The sequence below is a fragment of the Leucoraja erinacea genome, chromosome 37 (genome assembly GCF_028641065.1).
Source record: "Leucoraja erinacea ecotype New England chromosome 37, Leri_hhj_1, whole genome shotgun sequence".
NCBI classification, from domain to species: domain Eukaryota; kingdom Metazoa; phylum Chordata; class Chondrichthyes; order Rajiformes; family Rajidae; genus Leucoraja; species Leucoraja erinaceus.
In genome coordinates, this window is record NC_073413.1 from 1,546,010 (window position 1) to 1,566,753 (window position 20,744).

Below are 20,744 nucleotides of genomic sequence, written 5' to 3' on the forward strand. Positions count from 1 at the left end.
GGAGTTTGCACGTTCTCCCTGTGATCACTTGGATTTTCTCCGGGTGCTCCGGTTTCCTCCCGCATTCCTCCGTAAATTGCCCCTAGTGTGTAGGATACAGAAATGGGATAACATAGAACTAGTGTACGAGTGAAACATAGAAACATAGACATAGAAACATAGAAATTAGGTGCAGGAGTAGGCCATTCAGCCCTTCGAGCCTGCACCACCATTCAATATGATCATGGCTGATCATCCAACGCAGTAGTATCCGTACCTGCCTTCTCTCCATACCCCCTGATCCCCTTAGCCACAAGGGCCACATCTAACTCCCTCTTAAATATAGCCAATGAACTGGCCTCAACTACCCTCTGTGGCAGAGAGTTCCAGAGATTCACCACTCTCTGTATGAAAAAAGTTCTTCTCATCTCAGTTTTAAAGGATTTCCCCCTTATCCTTAAGCTGTGACCCCTTGTCCTGGACTTCCCTAACATCGGGAACAATCTTCCTGCATCTAGCCTGCCCAACCCCTTAAGAATTTTGTAAGTTTTGAATTTTGAATTTTGAACAATGGTCGGCCTGGACTTGGTGGGCCGAAGGGCCTGTTTCCATGCTAAATGAACTAAACGCTAATCCACGGCATCCTGTTTACTCAAATGAACAAGCTGTTTTGAAGTAAATTGTGAACAGCTGAGAGCTCGCTACATAGCGCTGTGATACCACACTGATAACAAGAGCCTGATCGACCCTTGATTCCTGATCTCTGAGTAGTCTTTTAACCAATGTGTCTCAATGTTATAGAAACATAGAAAATAGGTGCAGGAGTAGGCCATTCGAGCCATTCAATATGATTATGGCTAATCATCCAAAATCAGTATCCCGTTCCTGCTTTCTCCCCATATACCTTGATTCCGTTAGCCCCAAGAGCTAAATTTAACTCTCTTGAAAACATCCAGTGAATTGGCCTCCGCTGCCTTCTGTGGCAAAGAATTCCACAGATTCACAACTATCTGGGTGGAAAAGTTTTTCCTCATCTCAGTTCTAAATGGCCTATATATGATGCCAGTCCCGCCATCCCGGGAATTAATCTGATGAACCTATGCTGCACTCCCTCAATAGCAAGAATGTCCTTCCTCAAATTAGGAGACAAAAACTACACATAATACTCCAGGTGTGGTCTCACCAGAGCCCTGTACAACTGCTGTAAGACCTCCTTGCTCCTTCCTAAACTCAAATCCTCTCGCAATGAAGGCCAACGTGCCACTAGCTTTCTTCACTGCCTGCTGTACCAGCATGTTTACTTTCAGCAACTGATGTACAAGGACACTAAGGTCTCGTTGCACCTCCCCTTTTCCTAATATGACACCATTCAGATAATAATTTGCCTTCCTGTTCTTGCCACCAAAGTGGATAACCTCACATTTATCCACATTATACTGCATCTGCCATGCATCTGCCCACTCACCCAACTTATCCATCATCCTGCAGCTTCATAGCATCCTCCTCGCAGCTCACACTGCTACCCAGCTTTGTGTCATTTGCAAACTTCGAGACGTTACATTTAATTCCCTTGTCTAAATCGTTAATATGTATTGTAAACAACTGGGGTCCCAGCACCGAGCTTTGCGTCACCCCATTAGTCACTGCCTGCCATTGTGAAAAGGACCCGTTAATTCCTACTCTTTGCATCCTGTCTTATTTGCAACCAGTTCTCTATTCATGTCAATACCCTACCCCCAATACCATGTGCTCTAATTTTGCACACTAATCTCTTGTGTGGGACATTGTCAAAAGCTTTTTGAAAGTCCAGATACACTACATCCACTGGCTCTCCCTTATCCATTCTACTTGTTACCATCTACCATCCACAAAACATTCCAGAAGATTAGTCAAGCATGATTTCCCATTCATAAATCCATGCTGACTTTGACCGATCCTGTCACGGCTTTCCGAATGCTTCAGGATTCAGGATTCAGGATTAAGGATTCATCAGCATTAAGTAACCCTGGATGATGGGACACTTTCAAAGAGGCACGAATGAACCCTGAGCCCTTTGGTGAAGAGCCAGATAGCCGTCACCCAAACATGGTAGCACTTACCACTCAATGTAAGAGAAAATACTACAGTTCAGGAGGCAGATGTCTGTAAAGTGCTTCGCTAAGGCAAAAACCAGAGGTGCCGAAGTCTTCAACAAGAAATGCACAGCATTGATCAACAAACGTTCCAAGATAAAAAGGAACTATTTGTCCCCAAAAGTGTATGTACTTCCACATGTTTGAAAACCTCGAAATTGCTGTGGGATTTCCTCGCAATGGTTCCATTTTCGATTGTTGGTCATTTGATGTGGTTGATGAATTAGAAAATAGCATCACGCTGCACAGCTCATCAAATCCACACAGATTCATCGAAACATAGAAAATCGGTGCAGGAGGAGGCCATTCGGCCCTTCGACCCAGCACCGCCATTCATTGTGATCATGGCTGATCACCCCCAATCAATAACCCGTGCCTGCCTTCTCCCCATATCCCTTGATTCCACTAGCCCCTAGAGCTCTATCTAACTCTCTCTAAAATCCATCCAGTGACTTGGCCTCCACTGCCCTCTGTGGCAGGGAATTCCACAAATTCACAACTCTCTGGGTGAAAAGGTTTTTTCTCACCTCAGTCTTAAACGACCTCCCCTTTATTCTAAGACTGTGGCCCCTGGTTCTGGACTCGCCCAACATTGGGAACATTTTTCCTGCATCTAGCTTGTCCAGTCCTTTTATAATTTTATATGTTTCTATAAGATTCCCCATTCATCCTACTATACTCCAGTGAATACTAGCCTAGTCTTTTCATTACTAATTAATTACTGGTAAAAAAAAGTCAGAGGGACATGTAAATCAAGCCATGATGATGAGTGGAACAGTCATCCGTGTTTAATCATGTATTCATTTGTACCCTACAAACAGTGTATAGATACATGGTAAGGGAACAAGGTAAAGCCAGTAGTCCGATCAAACATAGTTCGAGGGTCAACAACATGGTAGGATGATTCAGTTGCCTGATAATAACTGAGGTGGCACAGTGGCCCAGCGGTAGAGTTGCTGCCTTGGAGAGCCGGAGACCTATGAAGAAAGACTGGATAGACTCGGCTTGTACTCGCTAGAATTTAGAAGATTGAGGGGGGATCTTATAGAAACTTACAAAATTCTTAAGGGGTTGGACAGGCTAGAGGCAGGAAGATTGTTCCCGATGTTGGGGAAGTCCAGAACAAGGGGTCACAGTTTAAGGATAAGGGGGAAATCTTTTAGGACCGAGATTAGAAAAACATTTTTCACACAGAGAGTGGTGAATCTGTGGAATTCTCTGCCACATAAGGTAGTTGAGGCCGGTTCATTGGCTATATTTAAGAAGGAGTTAGGTGTGGCCCTTGTGGCTAAAGGTATCAGGGGGTATGGAGAGAAGGCAGGTACGGGATACTGAGTTGGATGATCAGACATGATCATATTGAATAGCGGTGCAGGCTCGAAGGGCTGAATGGCCTACTCCTGCACCTATTTTCTATGTTTCTATGTCTGTACAGAGTTGGTACGTTCTCCCCGTGACCGAGATTATCGGTCTCCTCCCACACTCCAAAGACGTGCAGGTATGTAGGTAAATTGGCTTGGTATATGAGTAAATTGTCCCGAGTGTGTGTAGGAACCTGCATCTTCTGGATTATTCCCAGAAATACCTGCCATGGCTGTTCCGTCATCCCTGCTAGGGTCTCCTTTCCAGTCAACGTTGGCCAGCTCCTCCCTCATGCCGCCATAGTCCCCTTTGTTCAACTGTAATAGTGACACTTACGATTTTACCTTCTTCCTCTCAAATTGCAGATTAAAATTTGTCATATTATGGTCTCTACCTCCCTTTACCTTGAGTTCCCTTATAAAAATCCAATTCATTACACAACACTAAATCCAGAATTGCCTTCTCCCTGGTAGGCTCCAGTATAAGCTGCTCTAAGAGTCCATCTCGGAGGCACTCCACAAACCCCTTTTCTTGGGGTCCAGTACCAACCTGATTTTCCCAGTCTACCTGCATGTTGAAATCTCCCATAACCACTGTAGCATTACCTTTACGACATGCCAATTTTAACTCCTTATGCAACTTGCCCCCTATCTCCAGGCTACTGTATAGAACTCCCATTAGGGTCTTTTTACCCTTACAATTCTCAGTTCTATCCACAATGGCTCTACATCGTTTGATTCTCTGTCACCCCCCGCAAGGGACTGAATTTCAATCCTGAGCAACCGAGTCATGCCACCTCCTCTGCCCATCTGTCTGCCTTTTCGATAGGACGTATAACCCTGAATATTCAGTTCCCAGCTCTGATCCTCTTTCCCGGGCAGCAGACCTCTCTCAGGCAGTACTAATCTGCAAGAGGATCAGAGCTAGGAGCTGAATACTCTTATGGGTATATCTGCTTGTCTGCAAAACAAAGCATTTCACTTTATCCAGGTACATGTAACAATAATGCGTCATTCAATCATTCTCGCTTAAAACTGGAGAATTCCCGATTTAATACTAATAATACTAGGAATATCAGAACAAAGCCTAACAAGTCAAGTCAAGTGTCAAGTGAGTTTATTGTCATGTGTCCCTGATAGGACAATGAAATTCTTGCTTTGCTTCAGCACACAGAACATAGTAGGCATTTACTACAAAACAGATCAGTGTGTCCATATACCATAATATAAATATATACACACATGAATAAATAAACTGATTGATAAAATGCAAATAACAGATAATGGGTTATTAATAATCATAGTTTTGTCCGAGCCAGGTTTAATAACCTGATGGCTGTGGGGAAGTAGCTATTCCTGAACCTGGTTGTTGCAGTCTTCAGGCTCCTGTACCTTCTACCTGAAGGTAGCAGGGAGATGAGTGTGTGGCCAGGATGGTGTGGGTCTTTGATGATACTGCCAGCCTTTTTGAGGCAGCGACTGCGATAAATCCCCTCGATGGGAAAAAATTAATATTAAAATTTTGGAAAGGTCCTATAACCCCCACAATTAAAATGTGGATTATGGAAATGTTGGAGACCTTACATTTGGAAAGAATCAGACTTGTCTTAATGGACAAACAAGAACTTTTAATCAGAATATGGTCTCCATTTATTGACTATTTGAAGGGGCAGACTGGTTCAGCACGGGAACCTGACTGAAACTCGAATTAAGGATTAGATGAAAAGTTATACTTTATAATTTATGAACTTATCTCCAAAGTTGTATTTTTAGTAAATTATTCCATTCTTCTTTATCATGCTTTTTCCTCTTTTTTTTCTCTTCCTTATTTTCTATCTATATATAAAAAAATACTAGAAGCAGAGTTAATATTCATCGATAATATTAGTACTGTAGGAATGATATACATGAAATGTTTTTAATAAGATATGTACCTGCCTCTAATAAAAAAAAAATATTTTTTTTAATTGGAGACTTCAATATTCATACTGTTGTGTTGTAAGCAGAATATGAGGTGCTATTCCTCCAGTTTGCATGGGGGCCTCGCTCGGGCAATTGACTTTCATTCTGTCTTCATCCTGAACTTCCAGTTGGCAGTCACCGTAATTCTCCATCCTACTCTGCCTTTGGTCTTCAACATTGTTCCATCGAACCCCAAAGTCAGCTTGAGTGAGTACATGCATCATAGAAGTTGCAGCCCTCACGGTTTAACATTGAATTGTGTATTTTTGTACCAATGCCTTGGTTTTTATGACTTTTTTTTCACCATCTTGTAGAATGTAGAATGTACAGGAAAGATGTAGTGAAGGCAGGTAATGTAGTGGCGTTAAAGTCTTTTGGATGGGCACATGGAAATGCAGGGAGCAGAGGGATATGGGTCGTGTAAAGGCAGAGGAGATCAGTTTAACATGTTCGCACAAACATTGTGGGCCGAATTCCCTGTTCTGTTCCGTGTTATGACCAATTGGTTTGTGCATGTTGTCTGAGTCTATGTGCCTGGGCTGCAAATAATATATTCGTTGTGCATTTGACAGTGAACCTGACTTGAATTCAACGATTTCCCAGTGAAGCGCATTTGTTGTTGATATAGACTATGTTGGCCATGACACAGGCCAATTCAGTTACAAGTTGCAACTTGAAGTAGGGTCCTGAGCCGAAGCATCGTCTGGCCATTTCCCCATCACAGATGCTGCCTGACACACTGAGTTTCTCCGGCACTTGGTGGTTTGCTCCAGGTTGCAGCATATATTGTGCAGGGGGTTTCCTTCTGCCGTCTCGTCTCTGCCTCTCAGACCTCCTGAACCTCTCCGGCATTGAACCTTTTCGATTCATGTTTCCGGCCTCTGCAGCGCCGTGGCTGCGGCTGTGAGTGAGTGAGTGAGTGAGCTGCAGCGGGAGAGGGCTGCGCGGTTGCAGCGGGAGAGCAGCGCTTGCAGGCGGGGGAGTTGCACGGCAGAGCTCCTGCCTGCAGCGGGAGAGGAGAGCGGCGCTTGCTTGCAACGGGGAGATCTCTTGCAGTTGCAGCAGGCGAGCCTTGCAAAGGGAGAGAGGAGCTTGCACGGTGCACACGGGAGAGAGCGCAGCGGAAGAGTCTGCAACTGGGAGAGCAACGCTTGCTTGCAGTTGCAACGGGAAAATTGCAGCGGGCGAGCTTGCAAAGGGAGAGAGGAGCTTGCACGGTGCACACGGGAGAGAGCGCAGCGGAAGAGTCTGCAACGGGGAGAGCGGCGCTTGCTTGCAGTTGCAACGGGAATATTGCAGCAGGAAGAGATTGCAAAGGGCGAGTCTGCAACGGGGGAGCAGAGCTTGCTTGCAACGGGGAATCTTGCAGCGGGAGAGCCTGCAACGGGAGAACTTGCAGCGGGAGAGCTGTCTGAGGTGCTGCTGCTCGGCGGGCGGCGGCCCCTTTAAGAGGCGCGCGGACCGGGTGGGGGGGTCTCGCTCCCTCGGGCGGCCGGAGATCCGCGGCCCGTTGTCAGCGCGAGGTGAGGTGAAGCGAGGCGGCGCCGGGAGACCGAGCCAGCGAGCGGGACGGAGCCGAGCCAGGCCGGGCTGGGCCGGGCCGGCGGCTGCGGGCAATGGGTGAGTGAACGGGCTGGTGGGTACCGGCCGCCCTCCCTCCGACATCATCCTCCTCCTCCATCCCGGGCCCGGGCCTAACCGCAACCTCCGCACAGAGAGAGAGACAGAGACAGAGACAGAGACCACCCCGATCCCGGCTCCAGCACCGGCGTCGACCACCGGGCCCCATGTTACCCCCCCGGCCGCCCGTCAGTGAGCCGAGCATCGGCAGCTTCCTCTCCCCCCTCGTCCATCACAGCGGTCTCCCCTTCACCCCTCCTCCCCCCCCCCTCCCGTCTCCCCCCCCCCACCATCCCTCACCCCCCCCCCCCCCTCCTCTCATCATCTCCCCCCATCTCACCACCATCCCCCCCCCCCCCCCCCCCGGTCTCCTCCCCTCATCATCCCCCCCCCCTCCCCCCCCCCCCCCCCCCCCCCCGTCACCTCACCATCCCTCCCCTCCTCTCATCATCTCCCCCCATCTCACCCCCCCCCCCCCCCCCCCCCCGTCTCCTCCCCCCACCATCTCTCCCCTCCCCCCACGATATCCCCCCCCCCCGTCTCCTCCCCCCCCCCCCCCCCCCCCCCTCACCATCCCTCCCCCCTCTCATCATCCCCCCCCCTCTCCCCATCTCCCCCCCCCCCCCCCCCCCTCCCCGTCCTCCCCTCCCCATCCCTCACCATCCCCCCCCCCCCCCCCCCCCCCCTGTCCCCCCACTCTCCCGTCCCCTTCCCTCACCATATCCCCCCCCCCCGTCCCTCCCCCCACCAAATCCCCCCCCCCGTCACCTCACCCCCCCCCCCCTTTCATCCTTTCATCTCCCTCCCCCCCCCCCCCACCATCTCCCCCCCGTCACCTCACCCTCCCCCCCCCCCCCCGTCTCCCCCCCCAAGCCCCCCCCCTCCCTCTCCCCCCTCCCCCCCCCTCCCCCCTCTCCCCCCCCCCCCCGTCTCCTCCCCCCCCCCACCAATCCCCTCCCCCCCCCGTCACCTCACCATCCCTCCCCTCCTCTCATCATCTCCCCCCCATCTCCCCTGTCCCCCCCCATCCCCCCCCCCCATCTCCTCCCTCCTCCCCCCCCCCATCTCCCCCCTCCCCCCACCATATCCCCCCCATCTCACCTCACCATTCCCCCGTGTCCTCTCCTCACCATCTCCCCCCCCCCCCCCCCCGTCCCCCCTCACCCATCCCTCCCCTCCTCTCATCATCCCCCCCCCATCTCACCATCCCCCCCCCCCCGTCTCCTCCCCCCCACCATCTCCCCCCTCCCCCCCACCATATCCCCCCCCCCCATCTCACCTCACCATTCCCCCGTGTCCTCCCCTCACCATCTCCCCCCCCTGTCACCTCACCATCCCTCCCCTCCTCTCATCATCTCCCCCCTCCCATCTGACCATCCCCCCCCCCCATCTCCCTCCCCCCACCATCTCTCCCCTCCCCCACCATATCCCCCCCCCCCGTCTCACCTCACCATTCCCCCCCCGTCTCCTCCCCTCACCATCTCCCCGCACCCTCTCCTAACGACTGCCTCCCCTCTCACCATCTCCCCCCCGTCTCACCTCACCATCTCCCCCCACCATAGCCCCCCTATCTCACCTCACCATTCTCCCCATCTCCTTCCCTCACCATCTCCCCCTCCCCCCACCATCCTCCTCCCCCCCCCCCCCCGTCTCCCCCTCACCATCTCCACCCTTCCCTCACCCCCTCCCCCTCTCCCCATCTTCCCCCCCCCCCTTCACCTCACCACACCCCCCTCTCCTTACAATTCTTCTCCCCCCCCCCCCCCCCCCCCCCCGTAGCCCACCTCCCCTCACAACTGTCTTCCCCTCCCCCACCCTCACAAAGGTGTCTCCCACATCTCATAATGGTCTCCCTCTCACCTCACAACTGCCCTCCCCGCATACCACAAACCCAAACGGTTTCCCCCCCCCCCCTCAAACACCACGATCTGCCACTCTTTGCGCTCATCTCTCACAGTGGCCACACTCATCCACCACACTACCAAAAATGCCCTCCACCACACACCTCTCCCTCGGCAGCTGCTACCCCCCCCTCCTCACCACCCAAGCAGCCACTCTTCTCTCCCCACCTCCTCCACGTCCTCCCTCCCCCCCCCCCCTCATGGCAGCCCCCCCCCCCCCCCCAACCCTTTGATGGCCATCCTCCCACCCTCACAGGGCCACTCTCCTCCCCGCTCTCTCCCTTACATTCTTCCCCTCCCACCGCTAAAGGGACGCTCTCTCTTAGACTGCCACCCCCTTGACCCCAACCACCCCCACCCCTCTTGGTGGCCATTTTCCCCATGCCCCTCGCAAGTAGCCTCTTACCCCCCCACACACAACGGGTCCCACCCCTTACAGTAGCCCCCCCATTCCTCCCTCATTCTCTCCTTCCCACATCGCAACCTCTTCCCACCACACGCAACGGCCAACATACACCACCCTCCTCCTGATCCACACGGCTGCCACCATCACCCTTGCATCCCCAATCTTTGGCCTTTGCCCACAACCCAAACACCCATCCCCAGCGCCCTCAACCTCACCCCACCCCAAACTGTCACCCATCCCCACCATCACACCCACGGCAACCCCTTACACAAGCTCCCATCTCACGACCACTCACCTCAATGACAGTCGACTGCACCATTGTCAACCTCCACCTGAACCCACACTCTGACCTGCAGCCCCAACACTGTCGTTCATCACCACTCTCGCCCGTATTCTCCGTCCCAATGCTGCTGCAGCCACGATAACAGTCACCCACCCATACAGCTTATCTCTTGCCCAGAGCTCCAATCTCGACCTATGTCATCCCTAACTTGACTTCTTCCTTCCCCCTCCCTCCCCGTCCTTGCCTCTTCGTCCCATTCTCTGGCCAAACATACAGTCCCTTGCCCCTAACACCTGCCCTCCTCCACCCAGTCCGTTTCTGCTAACTGCTTTCCCCCCCAATCCCCACACAATGATTAACTGAGACCCCTAACTCCTCTTAAACCCTCCCGCACGTTTCTCCATTGAATCCCCCAGAGACCCTCCCTTTATTATCTCATCCAGTCTCGTCACACCCATCTTGCAGTACCTGAAGGGTCATGACCCGAAACGTCACCCTTTCCTTCTCTCCAGAGATGCTGCCTGTCCAGCCTTTTGTATCTATAAATTTGGTTTAAACCAACATCTGCAGTTCCTTCTTACACATCCCTAGACACCTACTGCAATAATGTTGATGTTGTTCCCATACCTGGTGGGTCTACTGGCTGAGTGGACCATTGCCAGTGTAATTGCCCCTTTGCCCCTGTGTCAGCGCACTCTGCCTACTCTGCGAGCAGAGGTCAGGCTGAGACAAGGATGGCTCTAGAGCTTAGACCCTGCCACTGCTAATAGTGAAAGTCCAACTGTCGTTCAAGGTGTAGCAAGTGACACATTCTCTCTATTCAAAGCCGACTCTTGTTAATCATTTCGACTCTTGTTAATCATTTCCCCCACGGAAAGGAAACTTGGTTGGTGGGGTGAGGTTAATTTTATTAATGCAAGCCATGTTTGGACACGTTATCAGGTGAGGTGATTGCGAAACGGTTAGAAGTGTAAGGTCTGATAAAATGTTTGGGTGTAACTTAATACCGGATAAATAATGATTGGATGTAGTTTTGCAAGTGCGACGCTTATCAAAGTATACCTTGAGTACATAAAAGATGCTGGGCTTTCATTGTATTAATGAAACAAAAACATTCCGTGCATGCCTTTTTGTGAAATCATTGACAAGATCAAGACTTGATTTGCGTTAATGTCTGGGCACTGCACGTCTGGAATGTTGCCAAGGCCTTGGGGCAAATCCTCCGATGGTTTGCCGCAGAAAGGGCATGGTTAAGGGGCCGCCCTGGACTCGAGGAGGCACAAGAGCCTCGGGAAAACACACTGGGCTGCAGTCTTGCTCCAAGCGCTCCATCTGCTTGTGGAGCAGGTGGGTTACTTTCATTCCAAGGATGAGGAGTAGTTATCCTGCAACAATGGAAGAGAGCCAGGACTGTTTCTCCAAGCGGAGAAAGTCGAGAGGAAATTTTAACAGAGGCGTCCAAAGTCCTGGAGCGTTTTGAAAGGCCAAATGTGGAAGTGTTCCAGGGCAGAAGGATTGGTGACCAGAGGACAGAGATTTAAAGGACATTGACAAAAGCACAAGAAGGTGATAAGTTTAAGAAGGAACTGCAGATGCTGGACAATCGAAGGTAGACAAAAATGCTGGAGAAACTCAGCGGGTGAGGCAGCATCTATGGAGCGAAGGAAATGGGCGACGTTTCGGGTCGAGACCCTTCTTCAGACTGATGTGATGGTGCGGGGAGGGGCGGGAAGAAGAAAAGAAGCGGAGACAGTGAGCTGAAGGAGAACTGGTAAGGGGGGGGAAAGAAGGAGAAAGCAGGGACTACCTGAAATTGGAGAAGTCAATGTTCAATCTTCAAGAAGGGTCTCGACACAAAACATCGCCTATTTTCTTCGCTCCATAGATGCTGCCTCACCCGCTGAGTTTCTCCAGAAGGTGATAAGTTGTTTGTTAACGCAGCAAGTTGCAGATCTTGGAATTTGTATGTAAAAAGTTTGGAATTAAGTACATTAAGTAAAATTGTAATAGGAAATACTTGGTGATGGTCGGGGTGGGTGGGGAGGGGGGTGGAGAGAAGAGAAATTTGTAAGGTTACATGGATAATGTCTGAGAATGAGACCAGTCCTTGAAAGAGCTGCCAAAGTCTGGATGCTCTCCTTCAGTGGTGGGTGAATGCTGTCTATCAGTTGCCTTGTACCATGCATGTTTTGTTGCAATTCCATTTCTCTTACGCCGCTGAGAGGTTGTGAGAGGTGTTCTGCATTTAATTGAGACAGTTAATTTAATTCAATACAGACGCTAAAGCAGTAGTGGGTCAACCAGTTGCTCTCTTATAGAAACTTACAAAATTCTTAAGGGCTTGGACAGGCTAGATGCAGGAAGATTGCTCCCGATGTTGGGGAAGTCCAGGACAAGGGGTCACAGCTTAAGGATAAGGGGGAAATCCTTTAAAACCGAGATGAGAAGAACTTTTTTCACACAGAGAGTGGTGAATCTCTGGAACTCTCTGCCACAGAGAGTAGTCGAGGCCAGTTCATTGGCTATATTTAAGAGGGAGTTAGATGTGGCCCTTGTGGCTAAGGGGATCAGAGGGTATGGAGAGAAGGCAGGTACGGGATACTGAGTTGGATGATCAGCCATGATCATATTGAATGGCGGTGCAGGCTCGAAGGGCCGAATGGCCTACTCCTGCACCTAATTTCTATGTTTAACCATATAACCATATAACAATTACAGCACGGAAACAGGCCATCTCGACCCTTCTAGTCCGTGCTGAACACATAATCTTCCCTAGTCCCATATACCTGCGCTCAGACCATAACCCTCCATTCCCTTCCCATCCATATAACTATCCAATTTATTTTTAAATGATAAAAACGAACCTGCCTCCACCACCTTCACTGGAAGCTCATTCCACACAGCTACCACTCTCTGAGTAAAGAAGTTCCCCCTCATGTTACCCCTAAACTTCAGTCCCTTAATTCTCAGTGGAAAAGCTTTTCCACGTCAACTCTGTCTATCCATGTCCCCTTAACCCCCCTTGTTTAAAGCCCTCTTCCCTACTCTCAGTGGGAAAAGCTGAAACCCATGTCAACTCTGTAAATCTCCTCTCATCATTTTAAAAACCTCTATCAAGTCCCCCCTTAACCTTCTGCGCTCCAAAGAATAAAGCCCTAACTTGTTCAACCTTTCTCTGTAACTTAGTTGCTGAAACCCAGGCAACATTCTAGTAAATCTCCTCTGTACTCTCTCTATTTTGTTGACATCCTTCCTATAATTAGGCGACCAATTGTACACCAAGTGTCGATTTTACATTACGTGGAGTAGGTATTGTATCTGCACTCCAGCCAATTGGCCGAGGAAAATGCCTTGTGAGCTCTCCAAAAGAAGGGTCATTACATCCCAACTTCTATACTCAATGCCTTCTATGCATTTTCTGTGATTTTTGGTGTAGTAGTTCCTTTCCATGTGTTCGTTGAACAATCCAGAGTGACAGTGTCGATTTTACATTTAGCGTGGCCGTAGGAGTCTGCGTGGATCGATTGAAGGTATTGTATCTGCACAGGCCTGCATGGATGCCATGTGTCTGAGGAAAAATACTAAAATGTGTCTGAGCTCTCCAAAGAAGGGTCTAGACCCGAAACACCACCCATTCCTTCTCTCCAGAGATGCTGCCTGTCCCGCTCTAGCATTTTGTGTATATTTTTGGTGTAAACCAGCAATTGCAGTTCCTAATTTGAGAAAGGACATTTTTGCTATTGAGGGAATGCAGCATAGGTTTACAAGGTTAATTCCCGGGATGGCGGGACTGTCATATGCTGAGAGAATGGAGTAGCTGGGCTTGTACACTCTGGAATTTAGAAGGATGAGAGGGCATCTCATTAAAACATAAGATTTGTTAAGGGCTTGGACACGCTAGAGGCAGGAAACAGGTTCCCGATGTTGGCGGAGTCCAGAACCAGGAGCCACAGTTTAAGAATAAGGAGTGAGCCATTTAGAATGGAGACGAGAAAATACTTTTTCTCACAGAGAGTGGCGAGTCTGTGGAATTCTCTGCCTCAGAGGGCGGTGGGGGCAGGTTCTGTGGATGCTTTCAAGAGAGAGCTAGATAGGGCTCTTAAAAATAGCGGAGTCGGGGGATATGGGGTGAAGGCAGGAACGGGATACTGATTGGGGATGATCAGCCATGATCATATTGAATGGCAGTGCTGGCTCGAAGGGCCAAATGGCCTACTCCTGCACCTATTGTCTATTGTAACTGGGAGGAGGTAGGTTCCACTTGGAAAGGAATCGTTAGAATATAAATCAATTTTAATATTGACTGCGAGGAGCAGCAACAAACCTCTACACAACAATGACTCTTTCACACTCTGACAATCATTGCATTGCACAAAGGCTGACAATGCCTATTAATTGCGTAATGCCTATTAATTGGCAACCTGTGGCATTCCACCCAGTTTAACATCAGTCATAGTCAATCTTTGGATTTATTCAATTAACTCAATGCCTGGTTGCAATACAGTTGGAAGTTGCTGATGTAGAATTGAAAATGGATATCCTTGTACGTAAGGAGTTAATTTGAAGAGGCGGTAGATGTGGTGTAGAGGTGTGTGGGGAGGGAAGTACACAAAGTGCTGGAGTAACTCGGCAGGTCAAGCAGCATCGATGGAGGACATGGATAGGTTTACGTTTCAGGTCGAGGCCCTTCTTCGGACTGATCCTTATGGCAGATGAATTGTACAAAGATTGCCAGAGGACTATTCAAAGGTACCGTGTGTGATTATGAGTGGAATGGAATTGGAAGTTATAAAGTATTAAATATAAAAACTTTTCTGAAAAGAAGGCAACTGGGGAGATAAATGGTTTCAAGGTATGAGGGGTTGCACCGTGATGCCAGTATTCTGTTTGCTGGACTTGGTCGAGGAAGATGTATCATTTGAAAGCTGGAAAGAGTCCCAAGCAATACCAGGGCTTGAGAGCCTGAGCTACAGGGAGAGGGTTGGGCAGGCTAGAACTTTATTCCTTGGAGTGAAGAAGGCTGAGGGGTTATCTTATAGAAGTGTACAGGGATGGTGAGGATTTTTTTTACCTAGAGTAGGGGAATCCAGAACCAGATGAACTAGGTTTAAGGTGAGAGGAAAACATTTTTTAATAGGAACCTGAGGAGCAGCATTTTCAGTCGGAGCATGGTGGGTATATTAAATGTGTTGCCAGGTGAAGTAGTTGAGGCAGCTACTGTAACACCATTTTAAAGACACTCGGGTACATAGATAGGAAAGCTTTAAAGGGATATGGGCCAAATGTGGTCAGATGGGACTAGCTTAGATGGGGCATCTTGGTCGGCATGGACGCGTTGGGCCGAAGGGCCTGTTTCTGTGTTGTGTGTATATATAACTATAAAAACATATGCGATTGTAGCCGGATGTAGATAAAAATGCTGGAGAAACTCAGCGGGTGAGGCAGCATCTGTGGAGTGAAGCAATAGGTGACGTTTGGGATCTAGACCAGTCTGTTGGCCTTCAGTTCCTCATGTCTGCTCTGCCATTCAGAAAGAATCACGGTTATCTTTTACCTCAGCATTACTTTCCAGTACTAATCCCTTAATATCGATTCCCTTCATATATTTTTTTTAAAATCTATTGATGTCTGCCTCAAATATGTTTCTACCTTGAGTATGTCCAGTGTTAAAGTACAGTTGAGAACGAGAGGGCCGTGTGAGGAGATGTGATAAGCTGGTGGATCGGATAAAGGTTGTAGCTAGAATTCGTCAACAATTGCGAGAGGAACATTTCCGTTTATGAAAAGCAATAAATAGGGGAAGTTTCGGTGACAGCAGTTTGACAAGCATTAAATACACAACTTGGTTTGACAGACTATTTTATTTTAAAGTGAAGGTATTACTCTTTGAGGCCAAAGGCATAGAATGTAACAGATATAACTGTGAATCACCATAAAGCATTTTGATGTTACAGTAGCATTGAACCATTGGCAGGATGATGAAAAAATAGTGAATGTTCTGAAAATTCAATAGGAAGCTGTCTAGTGTGATGAAATATAAGTACATAGCAAGCTGGGAAAAGTGAAAATATATACAAATGGAGAATATAAAGGGGTTATTTAATGGAGACCAAAAATGATGGCTTCATTATATGCTTAATGAATTACAGGAATGTGTTTGCAAGGTTTGATGCAGTGCAGTGTGTCGTTGAATTAGGGCTGATGACTCCCGAGCTAAAGAGGTAGGAATTAAGGTGAATTCTAAAGAAAAACTAAAGTGAATAAAATTGAGTTTTTCGGGAGGAATTTCCAATCTTTTGGCATTGGGAGCCAAATGTGGGCTGATGGGAATCGGAACGAGTCGAGAGTTGGAACGCAGGAGGGTTTTGAAAACTAAGATGAGAATTTAAAATCGGGGGAATTCAATGGACCAGGAGGCAGTACAGGTCAGTGAACTCAGAGGTAAGAGGCAAATGGGGCTTGGTGCCATAGAGACTACAAGCAACTGTTTGGCGATTCTGTATACAGAGCTCAGTGTGGGAGCTGTAAATTAATTACATCTGGGGTAAGAGAGGCTTGAACAGGCCTCTTGGCAGCAGACAAGCTCAGTAAAGTGATTTTGGAAATGTAATGCCTTGCTAATGGAGGGGGAATCTGAGCAAAGTGACCTAAGATACTAATTGTCCTGTATAACCTGAGATGATTGTCAGGCATATGTAGGTTGCAGTCATTGGCTCAGGTATGTAGGTCTTTGGCAGGGTCCAAAGGCAAACAATCTTCCAATTCCTAGCTTTCCTTTTTTTTAAATCCAAGAGGTTTTATCCATGGAGTCGTACAGCGTGGAAACGGGCTCTTTGGCCCACCTTGCCCACATCAACCAAGATGCCCCATCTACACTAATCCCACCTGCCTGCGTTTGGCCCATACACTTCTAAACCTTTCCTGTCCATATACCATGTTCAAATGTTTTTTAAACATTGCGATAGTACCTGCCTCTGGCAGCTCATTCCATATACCCATCACACTTTGCATTAAAAAAATTACCCCTCGGGTTCCTATTAAATCTCCCCCCCCCCCCTCACCTTACACCAATGTCCTCTGGTTCTTACATTTGGTAAAAGTTTAATGCGGATAAGTGCGAGGTAATTACATTTTGGGAAGTCAAACCAGGGCAGGACCTTCACATTAAATGTCAGGGCCCTGGGAGGTGTTGTGGTGCGTTAAACTCCCTTAATCAGGGCTCGGCCCAACTGATCCAGATCCTGCTGCAATTTTTGATAACCTGTGTAATCGCCTCCTAACTCATGCTTATCCTTGCTGCGGGCCTTGACTTTGTGTGAGGGCCGGGTTTATCGTCTGTACTGTGACAGTAGAGCAGGCCCGTTGACCTGCCCGTACCCTTTGACATAATTGACATCGTCCTCCTCTTTGCTGCACATCCCAGTGGTTCTGCACTCAGACTCCGTTCCTATCTACTGTCAAAGCAATCTAGTCGCCCTCGCTTCCTGCTCCAGAATGATGAACCCCTGAAATCTCCTCCAGTTTTGTTTCTCCATCTGGGATTTCTGTCGCTGCTCCATTGTGATTCTGCCTTCAACCATTTTATTCTGCAGTCTTAAAATCATATCATGGTCGCAACAAGGAGGTAGACCATCTGGTCCGTGGTGTCTGTGCTGTTTCTCCAACAGAGAAACTCTCTTGTACCACACCCGTCCCCTTTCTTCAGGCTATTCTCGGTAGTCTGGGTTATTTTTTCTGCACTCTACATTTAGATTGTTTCCCTTTTTAACCACAATTGAATCTGCCTTCACCCATCTGTAGCGTGACAATGCTGATTCTAACTACATGCTTTGCCCAGAGGGTTGTCTTCATGTGACTATTAATTCTCTTTCCTTTTGTGGTGCAGTTCAGGTTCCTAAGGTGCAGTTCAGTTACTCAGATGAAGGTTCAGCCATTGGGAGGGTTTTTAGGAGCGATTAGGACTGGAGTTAAATACTCGCACTCATCGAATTATGGGTTGGGTAATGGGTGGGATGGGATGCGAGGCAGGTATATCATCACTTTTTTTTCCTTTCTGTTTTTGTCTTTTTATTTCTCTATTCCTTCCTTATTTATTTTACTTACTCACTCTTTGGATACACCACTTTGGTAGTCTAGGGGGTCTATCCTTGCACATTCCACTTTTTCTCTCTCATGCTTTTTCTCTCCTCTTTTCTCTTTTAACTATAGCTAAAAGTCAAAATTGAAGCTGTACAATAACTGTATTATGTCATATGCCGCTGGTTATATTTTTGTACACTTGCTTCTAATTTAAAAACATTTTTTTTTTAAACTCGCACCCACCCCCACCCTGGCCACGAAACATCCCAGGAGAAGTGAAACTAGCACATCCTCACGCACTGAGTCATACAGCATGGAGGCAGGCCCTTCGGCCCAACTTGCCTACACTGCTTTTGTGTTACAACTGGTCTGGGAACCCCTTTAGATGTGATTTTAGATCAGTGACCAACTGAAACACACCAGATATCACAAGACAAGAATCAGCATGGAGTGATACTTGCCCACACCGATCAACTTGCCCCATCTACACTAGTCGCACCTGTCTACATTTGGCCCATATCCCGCTAAATCTATCCTATCCATGTACCTGTCTAAATGTTTCTCGGGAGTAAATGTTTTGCGATCGAATCTGCCTCAACCTCCTCCTCTGGCAGCCTGATCCAAACACCTACTGCCCTTTGTGTAAGATAGTTGTCCCTCATGTCCCTATAAATCATTCCCCCATCACCTTGTATTCAAGAGAGTGTTAGATATAGCTCATAGGTCTAACGGAATCAAGGGATATGGGGAGAAAGCAGGAACAAGGTACTGATTTTGGATGATCAGCCATGATCGTAATAAATGGTGGTGCTGTTTCGAAGGACTGAATGGCCTACTCCTGCACCTATTTTCTATGTTTCTTTCTTACGGCTGGTTCTTGACCTCTCTATCAAGAGGTACGCCCTCCCACTGTTCTTACCCCTCATCGTTTTGTGCACTTAATTAAACCTCCCTTATCTCTTCAACGAAAGCAGTCCAGGCCTCTAATATCAGTCAAAAATGTTTATTTGTCATATTCAGCAGATGCGAACCAGAGCAATGAAATTGCATGCTGCAGCCTTACATGCACAGTAAATGCAACAACAATAAATTATCAGTTATTCTAAGCAAACTAGTGCAAAACCCACCGTGTGTAGAGCAACCATTGTAGCGCAAAATCCGTAGTGGTTTGGTTCAGTGATGGAAATGGGGAGGGGGGGGGGGGGGTACGCAGGGGTACGGTGTTCCCCTAGTTTTCAATTTGCAGCTCGGGATTAATGACTGCAGAAAGAATCCCACTTTATTCAACTCGGCCAAAAACGATTTGTTAACTGCCACTGTTAGCACTTATTAACAGCCAGTAGTTAACAGTAGTTATACAATGTGTCATCGATACATCGATCCACATTCCTCAGTAAATATAATTGTGTTTTAACACCGCGTTCCTTTGAATAAAATTCAAGGGAGAATTTCTTAAACTCACTGTCAGGGCTACCGGACCGCGAGCACGGGCTCAGGTAAACTCACGTTATTTTATTATTCCACATTATTTTATCTGCCTCCGTGCCCCTCTGCCATCTCCGCCGCTCTCCCCGTGCGCTCCCCGCACTTTCCCAGCTCCCCACTCCCTCCCCACGCTTTCCCTGTTCCCCGCTCTCTCCACGCTTCCCGCTCCCCGCGCGCTCCCCCCGCGCTCTCCCCGCTCCCCACCCTAGCTCTGCCGTCTCTCTGCGCTCTGCCCGCTCTTGAAAACTTGATGATGTATTTTGGGAAGTATTTTGTAGAAAGGAGATGCATAAAATGTGTACATTTAAAAAATCAGGGTTCAGATATACAAACCTTCAAAAGCAAATGATAAGCTACATTTTCAAATGGGAAATAATGCTTAAGAACCTAATAGAAAACTTGTATAAATCGTTGATTGTGCCATAGTTAGAAATTGGGTTCAACTTTTTTGGAATGATATGTCCTTCAGCTAACAAAAATAATGAATACCTTATGCTCTGAGTCTGAGTTAGTCAATTAGTTAATGGTGCAGTAACGCTTGGCTGGCAGTCACCGTTGAATGTTATTCGATAAACTAGTTAAGAGGGAAGCATGAGTCAGAAACCAAAGCTCTAAATTTAAGTAAACTTTGGGAAAGTGAGGCAGAAGATTAAACTATGCAGATCATTAACAAACAATGTGAAATGTTCCAAGATCTTCTTGACCTGTACATTTTGAATTGAATTGAAATTATTTGTCATTCAAAAATGAATGAAAAGAAATGAATGTTATCCCTAACAACCAAGTTCATAAGGACAGTAACATGGATAAGGGAGAGCCAGTGGATGTAGTGTACCTGGACTTTCAGAAAGCCTTTCATTAGGTCCCAAACAGGAGATTAGTGGGCAAAATCAGAGCACATGGTATTGGGGGTAGGGTATTGACATGGATAGAAAATTGGTTGGCAGACAGGAAACAAAGAGTAGGAATTAACGGTTCCCTTTCAGGTAGTGACTAGTGGGGTACCTCAAGGCGGTGCTGGGACCGCAGCTATTTACAATATATATTAATGATTTAGATGAAGGAATTAAAAGTAACATTAGCAAATTTGCAGATGACACAAAGCTGGATGGCAGTATGAACTGTGAAGATGCTATGAGGATGCAGGGTGACTTGGATAGGTTGGGTGAGTGGGAAGATACATGGCAGATGCAGTGTAATGTGGATAAATGTGAGGTTATCCACTTCAGTGGCAAGAACAAAAGGCAGATTATCATCTGAATGGCAGGTAGACACAAAATGCTGGAGTAACTCAGCGGGTCAGGCAGCATCTCTGGAGCAAAGGAATGAGTGACGTTTCTGGTCAAGACCCTTCTTCTGTATGGTGTCAGATTAGGAAAAGGGGAAGTGCAACGAGACCTGGGTGTACTTGTACATCAGTTACTGAAAATAAGCATGCAAGAAACATCAGGCAGTGAAGAAAACTAATGGCATGTCAATGTTCACACCGCTGGGGTGTAAGCTATCCAAGCGAAATATGAGTTGCTGTTCTTCCAA

General features: G+C 47.9%; 1 protein-coding gene across 1 annotated transcript in view; it reads left to right on the forward strand.

Moving 5' to 3' along the window:
* Nucleotides 1–6,016: 6,016 nt before the first annotated feature.
* mgat3b (beta-1,4-mannosyl-glycoprotein 4-beta-N-acetylglucosaminyltransferase b) overlaps nucleotides 6,017–20,744 on the forward strand; it is a 79,018-nt gene continuing 64,290 nt past the window's right edge. The window contains exon 1 of the mRNA XM_055663008.1: nucleotides 6,017–7,054. The gene's annotated coding sequence lies outside the window, so the exon portion shown is untranslated. The remainder of the gene's footprint in view (nucleotides 7,055–20,744) is intronic.